This window comes from Nerophis ophidion, linkage group LG07 (genome assembly GCF_033978795.1).
Source record: "Nerophis ophidion isolate RoL-2023_Sa linkage group LG07, RoL_Noph_v1.0, whole genome shotgun sequence".
Lineage (NCBI taxonomy): Eukaryota > Metazoa > Chordata > Actinopteri > Syngnathiformes > Syngnathidae > Nerophis > Nerophis ophidion.
The window spans coordinates 44,362,509-44,377,831 of record NC_084617.1 but is presented as its reverse complement, the minus strand read 5'-3'; the positions used below and the strand labels follow the sequence as shown (position 1 = coordinate 44,377,831).

Below are 15,323 nucleotides of genomic sequence, written 5' to 3'. Positions count from 1 at the left end.
GGTTGCAAGCAGCTATTTAACAGACACGACACATTTAAGGCTCATTTTAAACACTCGCTTGAATAACAAGTTGTGAGTTGTCCAGTGAAAGATTGTACAAATACTTTCAAGTTAAAATCCTCATGCACCGCTCACATGTCTTACTGTAGAAAAGCAGGCATCTTTGCAGATACTAGTATTGGTGACAGGGCAGTACGGTGCCACTGTTGTTAGTGTTTGTGCGCCTCACAGTGAGAAGGTTCTGGGTTTGATTTCCGGGCTAGTTGTCTTTGTGTGTGTAGTTTGCATGCTCTCCCCGTGACTGCGTGTTCTCTCAGTGTACTCCGGCTTCCTCCCATCTCCAAAGACAGTCACCTGATCGGCAACAATAAAATAGCCCCTAATTTGTTTTAATTGTTCTAATAGATTCTGTACATATTGTGTAATTTATAATTCTATTAGTTTGTCAAAATTATAAAGGACAAACTGTAAAAAATGATTATTAATCTACTTGTTCATTCACTGTTAATATCTGCTTATTTTCTGTTTTAACAAGTATTAATCCCTTTGTTATGATCCGCTGCGCGGATCATATTCTGTTTGGGTTTTTCGGGTCACTTGTGTTTTTATGTTATTGTTGGACTCCGTTAAGTTCCTTTTTATGTACCTCTGAGTTTGTTTGTTTTCTGTTGCCATGAGTACAGATTGCGCTCAACTGCGCCTGGTTAGTGTTCGAGACACTCACCTGTTGTCAAGGCACCAATCAGGGGGCTATTTAGTCTTTGTCCTGTTCTCACTCGGTCTTGCTTCCTAATTTGCTTTATGCTACAGTTGACGACGTTTGATTCCTATTTCATACCTGCTAGTTTCCACGCTAGGCTTTTTTGCTAGCTCACACGCTAGGTCATTTGGTTTGTTGCCTTAAGTGCTATCAGCACATTTTTCTTTGTTCCGTCTGATTTATTACTTAATAAATCATTTTCCTACCTGCACGCTGTGTCCGAAGCCCGTCTGCATTTCTTCTGTTTTTTGGATTCTTTATATTACTTTTGGATGATATCACAAATTTAGGTATCGATCCTATACCAAGTATTTACAAGATCATACATTGGTCATATTCAAAGTCCTCATGTGTCCATGCTGACTTAATATGAACATAATATGAATTTAAAAAAAAAGGAAAAAAGATTTTGTGACGCTGAAAAATATCAATGTGATCATAGTAGTATCCACTAGATATGCTATTGTACTTGATATCATTACAGTGGATGTCAGGTGCAGATCCACCCATGGCATTTGTTTACATTGTGACGCCGGTGAGCCATGGTGTGTAAAGAAGGATGTTTAGCTATTCCTCGTCCTGCATACTTGTAAGAAACATACTTTTAATTGTCGCCATGGAGGCGAGAATTAGTTATTTAGAAGTAGATTAAACACTGCCGACTGCAGATGGACGTTAGCCGCTAGCTAGCGAGCCATGTCTTAAAGCACCCCTCCTGAGGGCGTATCAGTGTTATAACTTCACCTTTATCTTTAGTTTTCCAGCCAAAATGCCTCCATTCTCCCTTTACTTTAGCCTGCTCAGTGGCCTTGTGGTTAGAGTTTTCGCCCTGAGATCGGTAGGTCGTGAGTTCAAACCCCGGCCGAGTCACACCAAAGACTATAAAAATGGGACCCAATACCTCCCTGCTTGGCACTCAGCCTCAAGAGTTGGAATTTGGGGTTATATCCCCAAAATAATACACGAGCGTGGCCACCTCCCAGGGGAGCAGTGAGAAATATCATCACACCTAGTGTGTGTGTGACGATCAGTGGTACTTTAACTTTTTACTGTCTACAACAGGGGTCACCAACGCGGTGCCTGCGGGCACCAGGTCGCCCGTAAGGACCAGATGAGTAGCCCGCTGGCCTGTTCTAAAAATAGCTCAAATAGCAGCACTTACCAGTGAGCTGCCTCTATTTTTTAAATTGTATTTATTTACTAGCAAGCTGGTCTCGATTTGCTTGACATTTTTAATTCTAAGAGAGACAAAACTCAAATAGAACTTGAAAATCCAAGAAAATATTTTAAAGACTTGGTGTTCACTTGTTTAAATGAATTCATTTATTGTTTTACTTTGCTTCTTATAACATTCAGAAAGACAATTTTAGAGAAAAAATACAACCTTAAAAATGATTTCAGGATTTTTAAACACATATACCTTTTTACCTTTAAATTCCTTCCTCTTCTTTCCTGACAATTTAAGTCAATGTTCAAGTATTTTTTATTTTATTGTAAAAAATAATAAATACATTTTAATTTAACGCTTCATTTTAGCTTCTGTTTTTTGGACGAAGAATATTTGTAAAATATTTCTTCAAATTTATTATGATTAAAATTAAAAAATATATATTCTGGCAAATCTAGATTATCTGTAGAAACAAATATAAATCTTATTTCAAAGTCTTTTGAATTTCTTTTAAAATGTTTGTTCTGGAAAATCTAGAAGAAATAATGATTTGTCTTTGTTAGAAATATAGCTTGGTCCAATTTGTTATATATTCTAACAAAGTGCAGATTGGATTTTAACCTATTTAAAACATGTCATCAAAAATATATATTTATTGTGAGAAATCATTAAGATGATCAGTGTTTCCACAAAGATGAATATCATTAATTATTAATACTAACATAGAGTTAAAGGTAAATTGAGCAAATTGGCTATTTCTGGCAATTTATTTAAATGTGTATCAAACTGGTAGCCCTTTGCATTAATCAGTACCCAAGAAGTAGCTCTTGGTTTCAAAAATGTTGGTGACCGCTGGTCTACACACTGTTTCTGCTTGTAAGTACTCCGTGATGTGCATTACCAAACATGCTCCCTCAGCTCGTAAAACCAGCAATTTCACGACAATGATGTCATGCCCGTTAAAAAAGCGGGGAAAAGGGGGGAGAAATGGTACTTTTTAGAGTCAGTATAGTATCGAGTGTAATTAATTTGTATTGCAGTACTACACTAGTACTGGTATACCGTACGGTACAACCCTACAGCGTACGTCTACAGCTGCACTTCCTGCACTGTATGTAAGTAGAATGTGCAACTTTAGAGATTAGTACTTGAGAAAATGTTGTAAAAAAATCAGTTATCATACACAAAATGCAATTTTTCATTTAAAAAAAATAAAATCAAAACAGGTCAAGCTCCCTATGTACTGTAGCTGAAATATTAGGGTTGTAGTGACTTCTGCAACATAACACGTTAGCATACCTCAAAAGAATGTGACTTTGTCGTGTTTGAAGATTGACAGACACAGCAGGTCAATGCCAAGCAGAAGGATGGAGAGCCACACAAAACAAGAGAGAGATTAGCTTTTGTTTGGAAATGGATTTTGTTCATTGCAGTCCGGTTCACAGAAGGGTAAACGACAAGTTCACAATGCAGGGCAAAGGATCACCTCTTTGACTCAATTTCTATTGGAAAGCAAACATCCAATTCAATTTAGACGGGTGCCTGTGCCAGACCACCAGGCGGAGGCAGATTGTAAGTGACAGCCCTTGGACAGCCGGCTGGATTTGAATATTGACGAGACAGAGACTTGACAGAAGGGATTATGCTCTACCTTCTGACTTAGTAGCCTCTGCACTGATCCATTCTATTGTCAGATCAAGTCAGTGTCAGGTCTAGAGTACATCCCGCCACTGATGCCACTCAGAATTAGACCCCTACCTGGGATGCTTCCCAATGCAAACTGATGGCCCCTCAAACTGCGAGACGCACCAAATCAACGTGGACAACAATATTACCGGAAAATACTATTTCAAAGTTCTGGTTGGTTTAACGGAAAATACATTTACTTCCTGGCAGATGTTTTTTTTTGTTTTTTGTTTTTTGCACTCAGGGCTCTAATCTTTTGGTGACATATTTACTCCGTGTCAGAGATAATCTAGATCATGGAATTAGATCCAATGATGGAAGTATTGCAAATTTGAGAAACAAACACAGAAAGAGTCACACAATGGACATACTTATATGGATAAGTATGAAAACAAAACCTGTACAAATGTTTTGTTTTCATGACTTTTTACAAAGCATTTATTCTAACATGAAACAACACTGAATAATTGAGAACATACAAAATTATTAGCAATGACATTTTTTTTTTTTTAACTATGTCTACCAGCTGGCCTGGGAACGCCTTCCTCCGGGAGGAGCTGTATGAGGCTGCCCGCGACCCGGCCCGGATAAGTGAAAGAAGCTGGATTGATGGATGCATAGTTAGGTTTGAAGAAACAGGCTGCTTTATTTCTTTTCACATGTTTTTTGCCTAATTTATGATTTTTAACTATTAATAAGTGCAATGTTTATTGTTCAATTCGCACAGTTGAATTGTACATATTGTGAATAATGCATGCAAAACAAATATAATTTATAGGAGAAAGATAATCTAAGATAAAAATTGTATTTAACATGTGTACGCACGCACAACACTTAAGACCTTCAGTATATCAGTGTATTCTGGATTTATTTAAACCATCCATTAATTTTCTACATAAACTTATTTATCTCACCATATGAAGTATAACTCATATCACATTATTTTGTATTTATGTTCAATGGTATTACTTATGGAGTATATTGTGAAAAAATTGAGAACAGGAAGTGAATAAAGATTTTAGCCACTGCTATGTGAATTTCTCGCCTTTCTGTCAGTCGTTTTTTCTTAAAAATAATTTTGCAGCAGCCAGTGCCGTGAATGTCAATCAAGTGACAAAAGTGACGTCTTGGTGATCGCTAATTTTAGGCCTATTTTTTTTTTTTTTATGCCTGGCTGGCGAGCGACGTAATGGGCACCCTAGTTATGGAGTATATCGTGAAGAAATTGAGAACAGGAAGTGAATAAAAGTGTTAGCAACTGCTAGGTAAAGGAAAAGCGGTAGGATTAAATAAGGTGTGCTTCTTCCTACTTATTTTCGAACATGTTGAGTAGAAAAACTGGAAATTGTGATGCATCATGTTGTATGCATGCATGTTCCAAATAAACTTAAAGGGGAACATTATCACAATTTCAAAAGGGTTAAAAACAATAAAAATCAGTTCCCAGTGGCTTGTTGTATTTTTTGAATTTTTTTTCAAAATTTTAGCGGTCCCGGAATATCCCTAAATAAAGCTTTAAAGTGCCTTATTTTCGCTATCTTCGAAACCACTATCCATTTCCCTGTGACGTCATACAGTGCTGCCAATACAAACAACATGTCGGTTACCACAGCAAGATATAGCGAGATTAGCTCGGATTCAGACTCGGATTTCTGCGGTTTAAGCGATTCAACAGATTACGCAGGTATTGAAACAGATGGTCGGAGTATGGAGGCAGATAGCGAAAACGAAATTAAAGAAGAAATTGAAGCTATTGAGCGAATAGCTATTGACGCTATTCGGCCGTAGCGTGGGTGTACCTAATGAAGTGGCCCATAGCATGCATGGCTGCCTTATTAGCATCGCCAGTAAAATGTGCGGACCAAACGATCAGGACTTTCGCATCTTGTGACACTGGAACTACTTAAATCCATCGATTGGTAAGTGTTTGTTTCGCATTAAATGTGGGTATCTAGTTTCAAATGTACATACAGCTAGCGTAAATAGCATGTTAGCATCGATTAGCTGGCAGTCATGCCGTGACCAAATATGTCTGATTAGCACATAAGTCAACAACATCAACAAAACTCACCTTTGTGATTTCGTTGACTTAATCGTTGCAAATGCATCTGCAGGTTATCCATACATCTCTGTGCCATGTCTGACTTAGCATCGCCAGTAAAATGTGTAGACACTCTGGCAAATTCAATGGGGGTCTGGCGGCAGATTTCTTGCCAGTGGTGCAGCTTGAATCCCTCCCTGTTAGTGTTGTTACACCCTCCGACAACACACCGGCGAGGCATGATGTCTCCAAGGTTCCAAAAAATAGTCGAAAAAATGGAAAATAACAGAGCTGGGACCCGGTGTTTGTAATGTGAAAATTAATATTGCGGGTGTGTTACCTCGGTGACGTCACGTTCTGACGTCATCGCTAAGAGACCAATAAACAGAGAGGCGTTTAATTTGCCAAAATTCACCCATTTAGAGTTCGGAAATCGGTTAAAAAAATACATGGTCTTTTTTCTGCAACATCAAGGTATATATTGACGCTTGCATAGGTTTGGTGATAATGTTCCCCGTTAACCTCAACTCAAGCCTTTGGCAGAGAAATTATTGTGAAAATGTGTAGACTGGATTTGTACTGCAAGATGTATCATGAACTGCAGTATCTACTGCAGGGGTCACCAACCTTTTTGAAACCAAGAGCTACTTCTTGGATACTGATTAATGCGAAGGGCTACCAGTTTGATACACATTTAAATAAATTGCCAGAAATAGCCAATTTGCTCAATTTACCTTTAATAAATAAATCTATATATATGAAAAATGGGTATCTATGTCTGTCATTCCGTTGTACTTTTTTTTTCCTTTTATGGAAGGTTTTTTGTAGAGAAGAAATGATGAAAAAAACACTTAATTGAACGATTTAAAAGAGGAGAAAACACAAAAAAAATTAAAACTAAATTTTGAAACACAGTTTATCTTCAATTTCGACTCTTTAAAATTCCAAATTCAACCGAAAAAAATGAAGAAAAAAACTATCTAATTCGAATCTTTTTGAAAAAATTAAAAAAAGAATTTATGGAACATCATTAGTAACTTTTCCTGATTAAAATTAATATTCAAATTTTGATGACATGTTTTAAATAGGTTAAAATCCAATCTGCACTTTGTTAGAATATATAACAAATTGGACCAAGTTATATTTCTAACAAGGACAAATCATTATTTCTTCTAGATTTTCCCGAACAAAAATTCAAAAAAAAATTCAAAATACTTTGAAATAAGATTTAAATTTGATTCTACAGATTTTCTAGTTTTGCCAGAATATATTTTTTTAATTTTAATCATAATAAATTTGAAGAAATATTTCACAAATATTCTTTGTCGACAAAACAGAAGCTAAAATGAAAAATTAAATTAAAATGTATTTATTATTCTTTAAATTAAAAAAAAATACTTGAACATTGATTTAAATTGTCAGGAAAGAAGAGGAAGGAATTTAAAACGTAAAAAGGTATATGTGTTTAAAAATCCTAAAATAATTTTTAAGGTTGTATTTTTTCCCTAAAATTGTCTTTCTGAAAGTTATAAAAATCAAAGTAAAAAAATAAATGAATTTATTTAAACAACTGAAGACCAAGTCTTTAAAATATTTTCTTGGATTTTCAAGTTCTATTTGAGTTTTGTCTCTCTTAGAATTAAAAATGTCGAGCAAAGCGAGACCAGCTTGCTAATAAATAAATACAATTTAAAAAATAGAGCAGGCCAGCGGGCTACTCATCTGGTCCTTACGGGCTACCTGGTGCCCGCGGGCACCGCATTGGTGACCCCTGATCTACTGTATATCCTGTAGCCCAAGTCGTATAGCATACAAAAATCGGAAATACTGTAGGTCACTACTCCTTTTTGAACCTGTTGAGTGGAGAAACTGGAAATTGTGATGCATCATGCTGTATGCATGCATGTTCCAAATAAACTCAAACTCAACTTTCACAACTTTTAAATGTATTATGCAATTACCCCACACTTTCTGTTTATTTTCGTCTCAGGCATGTACATATAATGCTTTATTTATTTGAACAATATTTTTTTTTGTTTCGTTTGATTAGATTTTAAATGAACATTTTCATGCACGCATCTAAATGTTCATTGCATTTTATGTTATTAAAAATGTTAGTAACGATAAAAGTGGACACATAAAGAAGACACAAAAAGTACCACTAGTAAACTTTCCATTTTGTGCTAGTTTTGGTTGTATTCCAATAAAGAGACTGATACATATTTGCTCATCAGTACAGCAACGCTACATAACAAATGCAGCAGTTTTCATTATAATCCGTTTCAAAAGGAGAGTTCAAAACTGAGTTGTATTAAAACCGAAAAAAACACTCCCTTAAGAGACTACGTAAATCAAATTCCTCCATTTCAGACACACACATTTGTGTGTACAGTGAGTATATACAGTTTCACATGCAGGATACAATTCAACATGCAGAAACATGGCAAAGGAAATGGATAAATAAACATTAAAAATTACCATAGAAGATGCTTGGTAATGATGATCAGTGAAAGAGGAACACCACCTCCATATTGTACAACTTAAATAGAGTTTCTCACCTTATTTATCAAAGTGACATCATAATGGGGTGGGCCCCCTGTGGGGAATGGGAGGCAATGGTGTTAAACCGACACACACAGATAAATAAATAAATATTCACTTCAGGTGGAAGCCTAAAAAAAAAGAAGTAACTAAATCAGTTCCATTTAATGCAGTACCCCGGGAGGTGAAAAGTAGCTCACCTGCAGAAAAAGTGTGGGCCCCCCTGCTCCATAAGTAATAACATTAAAATTAAATAAATAATAATTAGTGAAGTAAAATTTCATATGCTGAGATAAATAAGATTATCTAGAAACTGAATGGATAGATGAAATAAATTCAGAATGTTTATCATGGTTCTTCTTCTATGTACTTTGTAAACACTTTAAAGGCCTACTGAAATGAGTTTTTCTTATTTAAACGGGGATAGCAGGTCCATTCTATGTGTCATACTTGATCATTTTGCAATACTGCCATATTTTTGCTGAAAGGATTTAGTAGCGAACATCCTCGATAAAGTTTGCAACTTTTGCTTGCTAACAGAAAAGCCCTGCCTCTACCGGAAGTCGCAGACGATGACGTCACATGTAGATGGCTCCTTACATCTTCACATTTTTTTTAATGGGATCCTCCAACAAAAACAGCTATTCGGACCGAGAAAACGACAATCTCCCCATTAATTTGAGCGAGGATGAAAGATTCGTGTTTGAGGATATTGATAGCGACGGACTAGAAAAAAAAAAAAAAAGCGCGTAGTATTGGGATGGATTCAGATGTTTTTAGACAGATTTACTAGGATAATTCGGGGAAATCCCTTATCTTTCTATTGTGTTGCTAGTGTTTTAGTGAGTTTAACAGTACCTCATAGTCGGAGGTGTGTGTCCACGGGTGTGTTGACGAGCAGTGTCTCAAGGAAGTCGACGGCAGCTTTATGGGTGGCACAAGCTCAGCTGATCTCCGGTAAGAAACTACTTTTTACCACAATTTTCTCACCGAAACCTGCTGGTTGACATTCGGTCTGGGTCCATGTTCGCTGTGATCCATAGTAAAGTTTCACCTCCGTGATTTTTAAACAAGGAATCACCGTGTGTTTGTGTGGCTAAAGGCTAAAGCTTCCCAACTCATTCTTTCTATTTTAATTTTTCCAATATTAATTGAACAAATTGCAAAGGATTCAGCAACACAGATATCCAAAATACTGTGTAATTATGCCGATAAAGCAGACGACTTTTACCTGTGTGTGTGCGTAGCGCTCATATTTCCTAACAGCCCGTGACGTCAAGCGTACACGTCATCATTACGTGACGTTTTCAAGAAGAAACTCCCGGGAAATTTAAAATTGCAATTTAGTAAACTTAAAAGGCCGTATTGGCATGTGTTGCAATGTTAATATTTCATCATTGATATATAAACTAACAGACTGCGTGGTGGGTAGTAGTGGGTTTCAGTAGGCCTTTAAGTTTGAAGAGTTTCTTGAAGTGGATCATATTAGTACATTGCTTGATTTATTTGCTTAATCCATTCCATAATTTAATTCCACATACTGAAGGTCTTAAGTGGTGTACGTGCGTACAAATAGTTCAAATTACATTTTTATCTAAGATCATATTTTTCCTCTTTTGTTGAGAAGAATTGTTGTATACTCTTGACTAGCAGATTGTAGTTTGCTTTGTGCACAAAGGCTTGGTTTTAACTACAAAAAACACTTGTTTTCTTCATTCTACATTCTGCAACGCGACTTCCACAGTAATTAATTTGTGTAAGGTAACCGTTGGTGATGTGGACGATAGCTAAGGAGCGAGAAGCTTCCACAGATGCGGCTGATAATTATAAATAATGCAACAATTCCTGATTCTTCGAAAAAATGAACGCGTATTTGCACGCCGGCGTGTGTTTGCCGGGTCAAATTTCCCCCCGCAAGATTCCAGTCTATTATTTAGTGTCATGTGTGTTATGAGCACATCATTCAAAGCCCCTCCGTCTGCGTGCTTTCAGCTTCTATTCTCTCCAGTCATCCACTGGGAAGTTTGTGTAAATTTGCAGCGCCTTAATTACTGAATAATTTAGACCATGCTGCAAATTAACGTCGACATTTCCATATTAATGTGTTTGCCTTGCCTTTCCACGTGTGTGCGTACTGTGGGCAGGAGGGTGGCAATTATCACGGCATATCATAGCAGGAGTGTCGGTATTTTCAGACATCATTAGGTTGCTTGTCAGTCGGACACACTCCTCAAATGTAGCTCAGGGAGACAAAAGGGAGGGAGGAGAATTGTTGTACACGACGGCTCGTGGTCAGTGTAGCGGACTTTCTGTGTGTGTTGCACACGTCCCACAGGGCTCTGCGTCTTTCATTTAAACCTCACCCCCACTGTCTCTTGTTAGGAGTTCAGCCGTGAAGCCTGGCACCTTTCACAGACACAGCACCCAAGAGGAGATTGTGACACACAGAGGACATTGCATGTGTGCGTGTCCAATTCAATCCACTTAACTTATATATAGCACATTTCAAAAAACCATAGAAGTTTCACAAAGCACTGCACAGAAGTTGAGACATACAGTCCCATATTTTCCGGACTATATGGCACACTTAAAATCATTTCATTTTCTCAAAACTCGACAGTGCGCCTCATAACCCGGCCGGCGTGCCTAAAGTACGGAATAATTTTGGTTGTGCTTACCGACCTCGAAGCTATTTTATTTGGTACACGGTGTACATGAAGAGTGTGACTAGTAGAGGGGAGTCACACATTAGAGATACGTGTAGACTAGTGTTGTCCCGATACCAATATTTTGGTACCGGTACCAACAAATTATTGGCTTTATTTTACCAAGAAATCTTACGGTACATTAAACATATGTTTTCTTATCGTGTCATTTATCATTCTAATATTTTGTCAACATTATTAAGGACAAGTGGCACCCATGGCATTTGTTGACATTTAGAAGCCGGTGAGCTACCGTGTGTAGTGAAGTATGTTTAGCTATTCCTCATCCTGTAGGGATGATACTTGTAAGAAACTTACTTTATTTGTCGCCATGGAGGCGAGGATTCGTGATTTAAATGTAGATAAAACACTGCCGACTGGGGCTGGACTCATACTTACCAACCCTCCCGGATTTTCTTGGAGACTCCCGAAATTCAGTGCCTCTCCCGAAAACCTTCCGGGACACATTTTCTCCCGAAAATCTCCCGAAATTCAGGCGAAGCTGGAGGCCACGCCGCCTCCAGCTCCATGAGGACCTGAGTGACGTGTCTGAGAGCGTGTCTGCCCAATGACGTTATAACTGTAGAATGATCTAGGGTGAGTTCTTGGTTTCTTATGTGGATTTATTGTTAGGCAGTTTCATTAACGTCCTCCCAGCGCAGTAACAACACACAACAACAGCAGTCACGTATACGTCTACCACTCTTACATAAGGCAGTTCGTCTGCCGTAAACAGCATGTGACACTCTTAAACAGGACAACACTGTCATCTACTGTACTTGCACCACAACACCTCCAGGCAACTTCAACCGTTTACTAATCCTCCTACATTCACATCCCATCTCCCCGGATTGTAAATAACCTAACGTAAATAATCGACTGTATTTCTAATGTATATACTTGTTCTTATGCTATCTGAACTCACTATGGTCTCTGCTTGCTGTACATATCCTACTAAGTCACACCTACACTGTTTCAATGTCCATTTCTCTGTTGATGCAATTGTTGATGACTGAAGTACCGATATCAACCAAAGCTCCTCATCCCACCCCTCGGACTGTAAATAATGTAAATAATTCAATGTATATACTATGATGATTAACTTGTGTGATGACTATTATGCTGATAGTATGTATTTGTACCATGAATTGAATAACGTGTTATTGTTAAACAAGTTGAAAAACTTATTGCGGTGTTACCATTTAGTGGTCAATTGTACGGAATATCTACTGTACTGTGCAATCTACTATTAAAAGTTTCAATTAATCAATCAATCATGCATATGTGACAATAACATATACTTTAGAAAGTGCAGTGCACAACTGCGCACATAACAGCTGTAAATATACTCCTCCCCTCCTAACCACGACCCCAGCCACAACCCCCGCCCCAATACTTTTCAGAGGTGGTATAGTACCGAATATGATTCATTAGTATAGCATTACTATACTAATACTGGTATACTGTACAACCCTAGTGTAGACTGCACTATGACTCAAGTAAACAACAACAACATTTTGTAAGTTCCATTGAAAATATAAAACACTACACACGGCGCTCCAAAATCTATTAAAATGTTTTCGTAAACGTTGGTAAACTATAAAGGTGCACCGCTTGATGGATTGTACTGTGCTTCAACATACAAGTATTATAATGGTGTGTGTATAAGGTAAAACCTACTATCTGGCATTTTGTTTTGCAATATTATGCAAAAGCAACTTTTCTTACCTTCTGGTACCTGCTGATCTTTATTTGGGATCTGCATAAGTCCTGAAAATTTGCGCGCTTCTTCCTTTGTAGTCTGTGTGACGCGGTAGTCGATAAGCTTCTTCTTTTTCTTTTCAAACCCCGTTTCCATATGAGTTGGGAAATTGTGTTAGATGTAAATATAAACGAAATACAATGATTTGCAAATCGTTTTCAACCCATGTTAAGTTGAATATGGACAACATATTTGATGTTCAAACTGATAAACATTTTTTTTTTGTGCAAATAATTGTTAACTTTAGAATTTGATGCCAGCAACACGTGACAAAGAAGTTGGGAAAGGTGACAATAAATACTGATAAAGTTGAAGAATGCTGATCAAACACTTATTTGGAACATCCCACAGGTGTGCAGGCTAATTGGGAACAGGTGAGTGCCATGATTGGGTATAAAAACAGCTTCTCAAAAAATGCTCAGTCTTTCACAAGAAAGGATGGGGCGAGGTACTCCCCTTTGTCCACAACTGCTTGAGCAAATAGTCAAACATTTGAAGAACGTTTCTCAAAGTGCAAATGCAAGAAATGTAGGGATTTTTAACATCTACGGTCCATAATATCATCAAAAGGTTCTGAGAATCTGGAGAAATCACTCCACGTAAGCGGCATGACCAACATTGAATGACCGTGACCTTAGATCTCTCAGACGGCACTGTATCAAAAACCGACATCAAACTCTAAAGGATATCACCACATGTGCTCAGGAACACTTCAGAAAACCGCTGTTACTAAATACAGTTTGTCACTACATCTGTAAGTGCAAGTTAAAGCTCTACGTTGCAAAGCGAAAGCCATTTATCAACAACATCCAGAAACGCCACCGGCTTCTCTGGGCCCGAAATCATCTAAGTAGGACTGATGCAAATTGGAAAAGTGTTCTGTTGTCTGACGAGTTCACATTTCAAATTTGTTTTGGAAGTATTCGACATCGTGTCATCCGGACCAATGGGGAAGCAAACCATCCAGACTGTTTTCGATGCAAAGTTCAAAAGCCATCATCTGTGATGGTATGGGGGTGCAATAGTGCCCAAGGCAGGGGTAACTTACACATCTGTGAAGGCACCATTAATGCTGAAAGGTACATAAAGGTTTTGGAACAACATATGCTGGCGCCCCCCGCGACCCCGAAAGGGAATAAGCGGTAGAAAATGGATGGATGGATATGCTGTCATCTAAGCGCCGTCTTTTTCATGGACGCCCCTGCTTATTTTAGCAAGACAATCCCAAGCCACATTCAGCACGTGTTACAACAGCGTGGCTTTGTAGAAAAAGAGTGTGGGTACTTTCCTGGCCCGCCTGTAGTCCATAACTGTCTCCCATGTGTGGCGCATTATGATGCGTAAAATACGACAGCGGAGACCCCAGACTGTTGAACGACTGAAGCTCTACTTAAAACAAGAATGGGAAAGAATTCCACTTTCAAAGCTTCAACAATTAGTTTCCTCAGTTCCCAAACGATTATTGAGTGTTGTTAAAAGAAAAAGTGATGTAACACATTGGTCAACATGCCCTTTCCCAACTACTTTGGCACGTGTTGCAGCCATGAAATTCTAAGTTAATTATTATTTGCAAAAAAAAAAAATAAAGTTTATGAGTTTGAACATCAAATATGTTGTCTTTGTAGTGCATTCAATTGAATATGAGTTGAAAATGATTTGCAAATCATTGTATTCCGTTTATATTTACATCTAACACAATTTCCCAACTCAAATGGAAACGGGGTTTGTATCTTCTTGTTATGGAACATTCATCCTCCACTATTACCATTTTTGATATGAAGTAGTGTAAAGTTCTTACTTATATCTGTCAGTAAACTCGCCATGAAAATGCTAAAACATACCGATGTAGTGAGTTTACATTAATCACCCAACTAACTTTAGTTATTAGAGAGTTCCCGTCAGACGTTTTTTCACGGGACACATTTCCGGTGTTGTTGTTTCTGGATGAGGAGATGCTGCATCTTTATTGATTTAAGTAAAGTCCGAATATCATTAAAACACTTAACCCCATCTTTTGACCATTCTTGCACTCCTATCCTTGTACGCTACACCGCTAAAACAAAGATGAAGGGGAGAAGATGCTGCCGAAGGTGAGCCACGTAAATAAGACCGCCTACAAAATGGCTCATCCGGAAGCGACCGTCAGAGAGCGGTTTGAAGATGATCTGTAAAACATCATCTATGCAACGTTTGACCAAAGAACCACCATTACATGTTATGTAGACCAGAAGGAAGTGTTTTCTATTTAGAAAATAAAAATAATAGAATGACTTCTTTAATGCACCTTATAATCCGGTGTGCCATATCGTCCGGAAAATACGCTAACCATTTTCTACCGCTTATTCCCCTTTGGAGTCTCGATGGTTGCTGGAGTCTATTTCAGCTGCATTCGGGCAGAGGCGGGGTACACCCTGGACAAGTTGCCACCTCATCGCAGGGCCAACACAGATAGACAGACAATATTCACGCTCACATTCACACACTAGGGCCAATTTAGTGTTGCCAATCAACCTAAACATTTAATTATAAAAAATAAAAACAGAAAATACATCAGAGAAAATAAAATACATTAAATCACACAACGCTCATGCTGGTTTAAAAGCCAAAGAGTAAAAATATGTTTTAAGACTGGATTTAAAACTCATTAAAGAGGGAACCAT

The 15,323-nt window shown here is 37.8% G+C and overlaps 1 protein-coding gene across 2 annotated transcripts in view; it reads right to left on the bottom strand.

Moving 5' to 3' along the window:
* kiaa0825 (KIAA0825 ortholog) overlaps positions 1 to 15,323 on the bottom strand; it is a 523,244-nt gene that overhangs the window by 23,584 nt on the left and 484,337 nt on the right. The gene's annotated exons all lie outside the window — the stretch shown is intronic.